This window comes from Lolium rigidum, chromosome 5, assembly GCF_022539505.1.
Source record: "Lolium rigidum isolate FL_2022 chromosome 5, APGP_CSIRO_Lrig_0.1, whole genome shotgun sequence".
NCBI lineage: Eukaryota > Viridiplantae > Streptophyta > Magnoliopsida > Poales > Poaceae > Lolium > Lolium rigidum.
In genome coordinates, this window is record NC_061512.1 from 39219663 (window position 1) to 39231052 (window position 11390).

The following is an 11390-nucleotide window of genomic DNA, read 5'->3' on the forward strand; positions in this document are numbered from 1 at the left end:
CATATTCATAGTTATGAAAGTAGTGGTTTTGCCTTTTTATGCAATAATGATAACATAGTACTTTGCAAGTAGTTTGATAAAAATACTCGAATGACATGAGCAAGTGATGAACTTGCCTGAATACTGCAAAGTGTTGCAGTTGGATGGTGTGGACTGACCCTTGTCCTCTGTTGCTGAAAAATAGCATCATTGTCCGATAAGGGCAATGGTTAAAGAAGCATTTATGCATGATTCCAGTTTTAGGGTTTGTTCCCCCCTTCCGATGAATTATCATTTCATGTGAGAGGTTGATACTAAGAATGACTTAGGGATACTCTATTTAGGGTAAAATACAACCTTGAAATGTTGTCAAGGTGTTTTTAAAATCCAAAAGAATTTATGGACTTATTTTCATTATTGAAAATAAAATGTGTGATTTAAATGATTATTTAAATCATGAAATTTGGACTTATTCTTGTTTAACTTCAAAAATTCTATTTCATATTTTATTATGATAGAGTTTTTTATACTGAGTGGTTTTCATATTTTTAATTATTTTTTTAGAGCTATATTCTATTTTATAAAATTCTTAGAAATACTCACTTAAATGGGTATTTTGGAAATACCCAAAATACCCCTTGGGCCCACCTGTCAGGTGTCCGAGCTGGTTAGGTTGGACCAGCCCACTGGGCTCGGTCCAACCGACCCAGTCGCGTCGTCTTCCTCCCTCACTCTCTAACCCTAATCCTCTTCGGGCTCCCGCGACTAAAATCGTCTCCGCCGTCGCCGCTTTATTTCCGCCGCCTCAGGCCGTCGCCGGCGACGAGGTGGTGCGGATCTGGACCGCCTCTCGACGGCGGACCTGATGGTCCGCGTCGATCTGACGCTGACGTCGCTGTTCGCTCGCCATCGACCCTCCAGTGCGCCAGGCCTTCGGCGTCCGCCGCCGCCGTGCGTTGGAGAGGTCGTGGCCCTTCTTCCAGGCACTTCCTCTGCGCGTGGTGCAACGCTGGGGTGTTGTGGTGGTCGCCAGGGCTTGGCTTGGCCAGGCCTGGTGCCGCCGTGCTCCGGCATGCGCCGTCGTGGCCGCCATGACCGTGTCGGCCGTCTCCTCCATGGTATGTGCTTCTCCTACCCGTTCTACTTCTTCTCCTCCTCCTCCTCTTCGTCTAGCTTGGCCACTGGCCTGCTTGTCCTCGTAGATGTGTTGGCCGTGCCGATGTGCTGTAGTTGCTACGTCTTGCTAGCTGTGTCTACGCGTATGCTGCTGTGCTGCATGTGCTGCTGTGCTGCTGCTGTGTTGTTCTTCTCTAACACCTGCTGTTCTAGCTTGTGAGCTTTTGTTCATAAGCATACTATGATGCTTTGCTTAATTATGTTGACTCATGTTGTTGCTCTGTATCCATGTCTCTCCTGTGTATGTAATGGCTTGCTTCTGGCTTGATCATGCTGTGATGATCCTTGCCTTTGGCAAGTGCCAGTGCTCCTGATGTGCTATTATCTGTGCTCTAATTCATGGACATGCTTAATTGAGCCTATCTGTTGCATTAACAGCTCCATCTCTTGATGGAGTGCTTCTGGATACAATCATAATTCATTGTTTTGATTATCTGTGGAGCAATTATTAACTAAATGTGGCTATTTCATTGACTGGTTCTGCTTCTGCTTGCTCAGTGATGCTCTAGCATGCACTGGCATGCTCTAACAAGCTTCTGATGATCACATGATCATCAGTTGCTTGTAAATGATGTTGTTTCATAACTGTGCCTCACTATTGCTCTCTCTGTGTTGTGTGTGCATCACACAGGCTTGGCCTGGTGTGTGCTGGTGCTTGCTTAAGCATCAGTTGATGCTTGCAATGATCCAATGGATCATCTGCAAGGCTCTGGTGAATCTATTGCTTGTGTATTTCATTTATCTGTGTTGACTTGCTTGGCTGAATGGATAAATGATGTGAACTGCTTGCAGTTATGATCATCTGTTAAATTGTGACAGACTAGATGGATGCCAACCCTTGGTTGTGTACCCTAGTCCATTATTTGAACCCTTCTGGTGATGATAACTGTGCAAGGCTTTTGATTTGGGGCTGTTTTAGTGGTTGAGGTGGCCTCAACAGCATGTACGTCAAATTTTGTTTTTTTATAAAATTTATATTTTTGTTCCAAATTTAGTCTCATATTAAAGTATTTTCCATAACGATTCCAACGGTATCTTATTTGTATTTTTTCCGATTTTATTTGAAGTCCCAAAGTGTATTTACAATTTCAGCAAGCCACCGCCTAGCCCAGCTCGCCCCGGCCCAAGCTGCCCCGCCCCAGCGCCGCGGCCCAGCTCCGCGCGCACCGCCGCTGCCCCTTTTTCCTTTTGCTTTTCTGTTTAGTCCCACACCGCCTCGTTAAGTAAATTTTCTCCAGCCGACAGCCTATATAAGAGATCCTCGGGGAGCCCCAAAACACACAGGCGCGCAGCGCTCTCTCTTCTCCCCACGCGCAGCGCGGCAGCTTCTCCCGCGACGCAATTCGCGGCGCACAATCGTGACGCAACAATCCGCAACGCTATTTGGGGAACGTCCACAACTTCGTAATTTTATTTGCTTAGGTCTACACCTTCGTTTAGATTAGTGGTTCTTCCGTTAAGTTTGTAATTAGATCCTCTACAACTTTCATGTAGAAAGTTTTTCCATCTGAGCAACTTGTTCGGATAACTTTTTGTACACCATTAAAACTCTAACCACTTAGGTTTTGTAAAATTCATATCTGAAGTTCTATCCATCGGATTTCGATAAACCCTATACCGTTGGAATCAGCAAATCCCGTAGATCATTGTAGACATTTTGTGTGGCAGTTTCGCTCACTTTATTTTCGCGGTACCCCTTTGATCCGCAGCATCGTCTATAAAATAAAACCTACAAATTTTTTCCGAGAGATTCTTACGGCGATACGCTTGTAATGGAATTCTATACCACTTCGCGTAGAAAGTTCTTCCATCCGGAAAACTTCTTCTAATGACTTTTCGCGAAAGGTGTAGTCCTAGAACTGGTTTCAACATAGTTCCTTTAGCCAAAATGATATTTATGATCATACCCATCTTCCAAGACCAGTTATAAATCTTTATAATGTTCACGAGATAATGCATAGCTTACACTTGGTTGTACTGGTTCATGATTATTCAAATAGCAATTGAGTTATTTGAGTAAAGTGTGATATGTCCTTGTTTAGATTTTTTACCTTGCTCTAGTAGGGTGGAGATACTCTACCCCATATCACATGTGTTGAACTCTTGTTATTCATTAGGACCCGCGAACCAAATCCCGATATCATTCATGCCTATACAACCTCATGCCATTCAACCCCTCCACTTAGTTTGAACTATTCAATTTTCAAATGAGTTACTTGAGTAGTTCAATATATAATTAGTTCATATCCAATGCTATGTGTGACCTTGTGCTACTCTGATAAGTGTTGTCACACTATGTCAATTGCATAAGCCTTGCTTTACAACACTTCATCCAATAGCACCACCGTCTAAAATATTTGAATCACTTTGCAAATATTCAAATTCAAATATGAGAATTTGAGTATATATCCATTATCGATTTCTATAATCCTTTCTCAACATGATTCTTTTGTGAAGGTGAAACTTATGATCTCATCCGCACACCAATGCCACTAGACACTTTATCGTGAACCAATATCGTGTCTATCCAGATTCATTTTCATTCACTCCTTTGACTTAGTTTACAATTATTCAACTTACAAATGAGTAAATTGAGTAATTCTATATATCATTTGTTTATACCCAAGACTATGTGTAGTTCATACTATTTTGAGTAATTGTTGTCACACTTATTTAATAATATTGTTTTCGCACTATTTGTCACTTATGTGATTCAATTCACATGAGCCGTTTCAAATTCTTTTCATGCTCTTGTAAAGCATAAAGATTCTTCCATTATATCTTGGATAATCCATCTCTTTCTAATCATGTGACTTTCCGTCCAAACTCTCACCGCCATATCTTGCAAGCCAAACCTCATGCCACGCCTTAGTACCGTAGAGCGATTTTCGATTGTTGTCTTGTTTGATTATGATGTTGTTGTTGAATGGTGTGTTTATGTTGTGCTATATTCTATGTTATAGTTGTACGGAGAGGCACGTATTTTGATTAAGAGAAGTGAACGCGCTTCGACTACCAAAAGGCAAGTGACATTCAAATCCTACTTATTTTTATATATGCATTAGTGTTTTTCAAACTAGTATGCATGGTAGGATTTTGATTTCAAAAGTTATGCTATGCTTATCAATACTAGTAGTGTGTAGCTACCATGAACCCTTGCTAGGATTTTAGTTTGCCTAGCAATAACAACGTGCCACTGCGCTGTTTTGATCAATTTGGATTGTGAGTATTGAGAATTAAAATTAACAACCTTAATGAATCACCTGGGTGGATTGGTTGATTGGTGGGCGGCTGCTCAGGCTCACGCGCCCTAGGGACTAAAGTGATGAATTCCTCACGTGCCCTAGGGACTAAAGTGATGAATCCCTGAGAGTGCGCAAATGTTGAGTGGCTACTCGGGGCCACATTGTGGTTGTCATCGCCGAGGGTGCACTTGTGGATGGCCACTCGGGATTAAAGAGATTAATATGTCGTCCATGTTTTAGATAGCTTCCGGTGCAGCCTTATGGTATTATGGGCTCTGCTCGGGATTAAGTAAGTTGTGAGGTCCAACTTGTTGCTAGACATGATGATGTGGTGACGGCCAAACGGGAACGGGTCTAGCTGGTTATGGTTGAAACCTTCTTCCGAAAGATCTTGTCTCATTCTTCTCTTGGGAAGGGTGGGTCGTAAGGTGAAAGTGCACAACCTCTCGAGAGTTAAACCTAAGATCTTAGCCGTGTCCCCGGTTATGGACAATTTGAGCTTCTAGGCAAGGAATGTACGGAAGAATCTCATCACCTTTTCCGAATGTATTTAAAATTTGATCAACTTTGAAAAACTCATGGGAGATGTAACCATGTGATTATTCTAAAACCCATGGAGGATTTAACCATGGTGTGATTTCATAATGTCATTCAAAGATTTTCAAAATGTTTTGTTTTAAACAAAATATAGGATAAAATTGGCTTTATGCAAATTAGCCTAAGACTCCACTAGCCAAATATCATGTAGATAGTCATGCCCAAAGCCGCCACCATATAAGTGTCATTTGCCGAGTACATCATTGTACTCGACCTCCATTCGTGGGGCTGCATATTCAAACGTGCAGGATTTTTCCGAGGAGAAGGACGTGGTAGGATCTCGAGTCTACATTCCAACATGATCTGCTCGTGGCACATGAAGATGATGAAGGCTCATCGATGATTTACTTTCCGCTGTGTTTGTTCTGAAGATTTTATGGAGCTAGTCCATGTGACTATGCAAATTGTAAGGTTTTACTTTACCCTTTGGATCAACGATGTAGTAATTGATACTGTTGCAATGATTACTATATATATTTTGTAATGTGTGTGTGCTATCAGTGATCCCGGGAATAGCACTATACACGAGTATCTTGCCTTTATTAAAAGGTAGGGTGCTACGAGAATGGTATCGGAGCATAGTGTTGCTCGTAGGATCGAGACCCTAGGTTTGGATTAGAAATAGGAAGACCCTAGGATGAAAAATTTGTCAAATCCTATTTAAAAAAAGTGTTTGCTTTGTGAAACTTCTAGTATTCTCAGCTACTCCATCTTTAAAAATGTTTTCCTCCATTCTTTAGATGACCCCCCTTATCAAAACTATCAACAAGGACCGATGATGATCATGTGCCTGAAGTGAGGAACTGATGCTTCATGTCAAATTCTTCGACTCCGCAAGAAGTGTTTCATGGGAGACCAATGAAGAACTTGAAGAAAGACTTCGATGCAGACTGCACAACACACGAAGATACACCGAAGAAATAGAATAGAAACTTGAAACATCCAAAACAGAAATAGACTAGACCACCATTAGTTCTCTTTTAGCGAACCAGCGATAAGGTAACATAATATTGATCATACCAAATTGAGGTATGACCATACTAGTTTGTTTGTGTTCAAAACATGCTGCTTGATGCTTGTTAGACGTTGTTTGTAAGATGTTTTGCCTTGATATGATGTGTTTGGGTAGAAATCTTCTTTAGACCTTTCTATCTATTCTCATCTATACCTAATTCTGAAATTGTTTTCTCGGCAAATCTCCATGAAGACAACTTTAGTATACCAACCTTGATATTTCCTATCAAGATGAAGCATCGTAGAGTGGGAGATACGCAAAACCCTAGTTAGGAATCGATAGAAATGTTTTTCAAAACAATTCAATAATGGGGATTGAAACATTGATTCAGTTCTCCATGGAGGTTTTTGTCAAAACTTGTGAGGTTGACCAAGAGTTAGAATGCGAGATGTACCAAACTGAATACAAAGAAATGATTGGGTGCGACATGGATTGGCCCCCATGACGACTACTCATATTGTTTACCCTTGTATGAAGAATGGTAAATCTAGAGAGACGTACCTACAAGAGAGACATCGTTGTTAAGCCTGAACCATAGGGTGAATAGATATTATGACCTTATAGTAGGCAAGTGCTGCCAAGCGTAGGACTACAACGAGATCGAAGATCCAACCACTAGTTTAGAGTTGGGGAAGAATGTCGAAGACACCAAGAAGGAAAAAAAATGAAGGATGACATGAAGTTTACACATCCTGGTCTCCTGATAGACCCAAAGAGCAACCCATCAGTATCAAAAATTAGTTCAACCAACCATTTGGATTAGAAGCCGTACTATGAAGGAACCTTTAGGCTCACATTGGAGAGATATTGTGGTGACCCCGGACTAGCTGTCCGAAATACCCGTTATGTATACAGTTCACGATCCCATGATCAGTGCACCGTGAACACATAATCGAACTGATATCAAAATTACATCATCCTTTACAAAACGGAATAAGAAAATTACAATAAGGTCACATGACCCAACTTTTACATAATAGCCTCGAAGGGCCTAATCTAATCACTAGAGTAGCGGAAACACTTCAGCAGCGCATAGCCCAAGTCATCTGCCATAACCCGACAGGCAACTGGCTGGGAAGACGTTCCTAGCTCGCATAGACGTCATCCAATTCCTTCTTCTTCTGTCGAATTCCTCCAAGTCTGGCCAAGTAAATAGCCAGGGACAAAGCCGTGAGTACATTTGGAATTGTACTCGCAAACCATCAAGAAGGTACTTTGCAAGAGTGCAAGATGATAATTGCTAATCTAAGATGACAAGAGGGAAGAGTTAATTTCTCTTGTAGAAATAGTATGAAGAAGAGAAGTAGTTTCTCTTGTGGATATAGCATCCCAACATCACAGTTGAAGGGGACACTAAGATGGTTCTATGGCATTTCTATATCTTTGTTGAAGAAGATACTTCAAAAGATATCCTATGACATCTCTACATCTTTGTTAAAGAAGATACTTCAAAAGAGTTCCACAACATAAAACACTAGGATGGGGTCACCCAATTTTATTTATCCTTCCCGACCATCTCCACATGGTCGACACATCCTCTCCCATACCCTTCCGGTACTTCAAAACAAGTTCTTTCCTTTCATTTGCCAAACCATTTTGTAAACCAAAACTCATCAGGCTAAGCAACAGCCATTCCAACCGTCCATGACCGCGGACGCGGCTATTCGAATAGATTTTACTCTGCAGAGTTTGCACACTTTCCCCACAAGATCCGCGAGTTTATCATGTGGGCATCATCCCCGCATATCAACTATGCCATGACAAAAACTCGGACATAGCCTTTCGCCTATTCGACTTAGCACGGGATCCTACCCTATGGAGTATGTACCTCCCCGGCACCGTGGCAGCTCACCTCACTTTGAGCGTGGCTCCACCGCCAAGCCAGGAGACCCATAGTGTCTTCCGGACGGGTCAGCCCCGAAGGCCTCCCGTTATACTATTGTCTCCACCAACGACAATCCGGATTCAGGGGTAACCTTACCCTTATATAGTTGTGCGGTGTCCCATGTTAAGAAGAACAAACTACGAGCTAAGCTCCGTGCCCACTTTGGAGTAGCTGTGGTTGCGCGGGTTAATTATCACGGGTGAATACTTAGGCGCCAAAGTTTTCGAAAACAAGACTTTCTTTCCAACCATCTTTGCCAAGATCCTTTCCTTTCGTAAACACACGCTTGGGTGAGTCCAACTCACCCAAGGTTTTCAAAAATTCTTTTCAACAAGGTATTTTTCCAAGGGGGTTCCCAACCTATAGTTTTATGGATGAACTAAGATACATCAAGGCATGATGCTAGCCATCATACCACTAAGGATATGATAATTGAGGTGTCAAGGGGATCATACATACTTAGGATAAGCATGCATAGGGACATCATAACTAAGATGATTCAACAAGGGTCATGATGTTAATCATTATACCACTAAGAAGGTGACAATATAAGTGGTCAAGGGGGCATACATGCTTAGGGTAAGCATGCCCTAACATCAACAAGGGGTTCAACATACTTGGGAATAAGTATGCATAGAGTAGAGGACCAAACATCACACATGATACAAGGAACCAAGTATATAATGGAACAATGAACACAACAAGAAGGTTAAATAGAAAGAGATCAAAAGATGGCTTGCCTTGGTTGGCTTATTTGTCCCTGGAATTCTTCAACTTCATCAATATAAGAATCCCGTCAATATAAATAAAATCCTTGTCCGAACCACTTCTTCTTCTTCTCCGGAATCGTTCGCATCTATCGTCGGAAAATATAAAAGGAACACAATCAATCACATTACACCAATCATAACAAACATGCAACAATCAGAAACTAACCACTCAACTAAGGGCTATCATGTTAAGGACTTATTGTTATTTCAAAAAAACTTTATAAAAGAAAACCCATTTATTGCACTTGATAAAAGCATGAAAGCTTCACAAATGAGCAATTGCCTCTATGGTTATCAACAAGGCATGATTTAAACATCCCCTGGTAGATAACACTATCAAGAAGACAAGTGCAATGCTTTGGCCTCAAAAACATTCATCTTTTATTTTCAAACATTTTTGAAAAAGTAGAAATCATTTCTCTCTTTTATTTTGTTAACAAAACACTACACCAAAAGTAGGAAGTAAACCATATACCACATCATTTGAATACTTAAGTTAAACAGTAAAACCAAGTCTAAGTTGCAGAGGGCTTGTTTTTGTAAAACCAAACACTTCAAAAGGGCCAACATAAATTTGGGTGAAAACAAACATAAGATGAAAATAGATCCAAAGGTATAGTTGAAGAATAAAACTTTTTATTTGAATTCAAAATTGAAAAGATTGGCATTGACCACATGCAACAATGAATGAGCATGCCAAGGTAGATGGGTAATGTTGATTTGATGAAGTAAGAATGAAAAGAGAGAGGTGTTAATAAACATTGGTGCCAATGTTGAGGAATGAAGCACTTTGATCAAGTGATCAACTTGGCCAAAAGATGATGGTGGTGATGGTGGTTTAGACAATTGTAGAGCAAGGCTAAGAGAGATGGTGAGTGAAATAACCATACTCACAAGGATGAATATGGTGGCATAAGCCATCAACATGAGGTCAAGATGATGATGGTAAACCATACAAGAGTGAGATGTGATGAATGAATGGAAGTTGTTAATTAGATCTCGGAACTTTACGAGGTGGGTCTCCACCACTATGAGAGTTGATCAAAATGTTGGATAGGGTTTATATTGAACTTTCCTTTGAAAACATTTTGAAAGAGATCCAATGATTTTTAAAACAAAATGGGTCTACTTGCATAATAATGCCAAATAGATTTTTCCCTTGTGTTATCAAAAGGTGCAAGGATGGCACATGTACCAAAACCATGCACTTAAAAGAAGGAAGAAAATCAAATGCCTTTATAGAAAGTCTTTTTGGGTTGAAGGGAATGGGATGATACAAAATACCATCCACAATCTCTCTTGTTATTTGAAGAAAACATTTAAGGAGTTTTAATAACAAGGAGTGATTTTTGTGGCTAAAACCAGGGAAGAAAAACATTAGGGTTTTTGAGAAAGAAAACTAATTTAGGAAGGAGTGTTCTCAAGGGTAGATGGTGGCTACAAAATGTACCCATCATACCTACTCTTGGTTTTGTGGATATTAAAATTGGATTAAATAAACACAAGAGGTAAAAGAGGAAGAAGTGATTTGGTGCTGAAACATTGGATAGGATACCAGATCAAGTGATTATAAGAGTTGCAAGTGGAGGATGTGACATGTAAGATGTGGAAGTTGCCAGAGGGTGTTGTATAGAAGAGATCCATGCACTGAGGTCACCAAAAACAGTTGTGGGTGCTAAGAGATCAACTGCCAAAGTTGGAGTCTTATAAGTAGGCACACTCATGTTGCCATCAGGAGGGAGGTTTGATGTAGTAAAAAGAAAAACAATTCTTCCTAAGCCACACATGTGTTTTATTTAGTGAGTTGCTTGTTTAACCACTAGAGGTGTTGTTATTAAGGGTAGCTCAAAACAAAACTCAACAAGCAAATCAAGACAATTTATCTACCAACAGATCAAGGCAATTCATCATAACAAACAGATCAAGGCAATTCATGTTAATTAGTCTATAGAAAAAGTTTTTGTTCCCCCTAATTTTTGCACTTTGGATAATTAAACAAGCTTGCAAAAAGTTGGGGTGTTACAGATCTTCCACCCTTAAAATAATCTCGTCCCGAGATTACTATGCATAGAACTAGAGGGGTTGTAAAGTTTAACTAAAGTTAGACTCCATTCTTTTGTAGATGTGCCATTTTTGAGAAGGTCGTTGCTTCATCTTCTGGGAGACATGATAGATTTCTGCCGATGGCGAGCTTCTTGAAGAGGTTGACTACTCCATGCAGGTGTTAGATCTGTAGTTTCTAAGCGATCCTAGCGGGGGTTCAAGATTCTGGGAAAGTTAGTGCACTGGAGCAGTTTCTTTAGAGTTAGCTTAATATTTTAGTGGAAGACGAAGTCTTCCAACCTTAAATTTGTTTAGCGGGGTTCCTGAAAACTTAGAGCTTCAGCCATAGGTCTTGTCGGGCGCTTTTTTGAAGAAACCATTGATCTCCCGTCTTGAGTTGAACATCTTCTGAGGGCGTTGTGTAGTCCACGGCTCCAAGAGGGGTTAGTGCATCCCAAGTTCCCATTGGTGTTTTTAGAAAGGTTAAAAATGTTAGGGTTAGCTCCAATTTATAGTGGAAGACGAAGTCTTCCACCCTTAAGATTTTTCACCGGGTTCTCGGAAAAACTCAGAGCTTCTGCCTTGTAGTTCTGTCTGGGGCTTCTGAAGAAGTTGTCGATCTTCCGTATTTAGTTGAAGAATCTTCGGGGGAGAAATGTAGACCACGGCTTCAAAAGGCA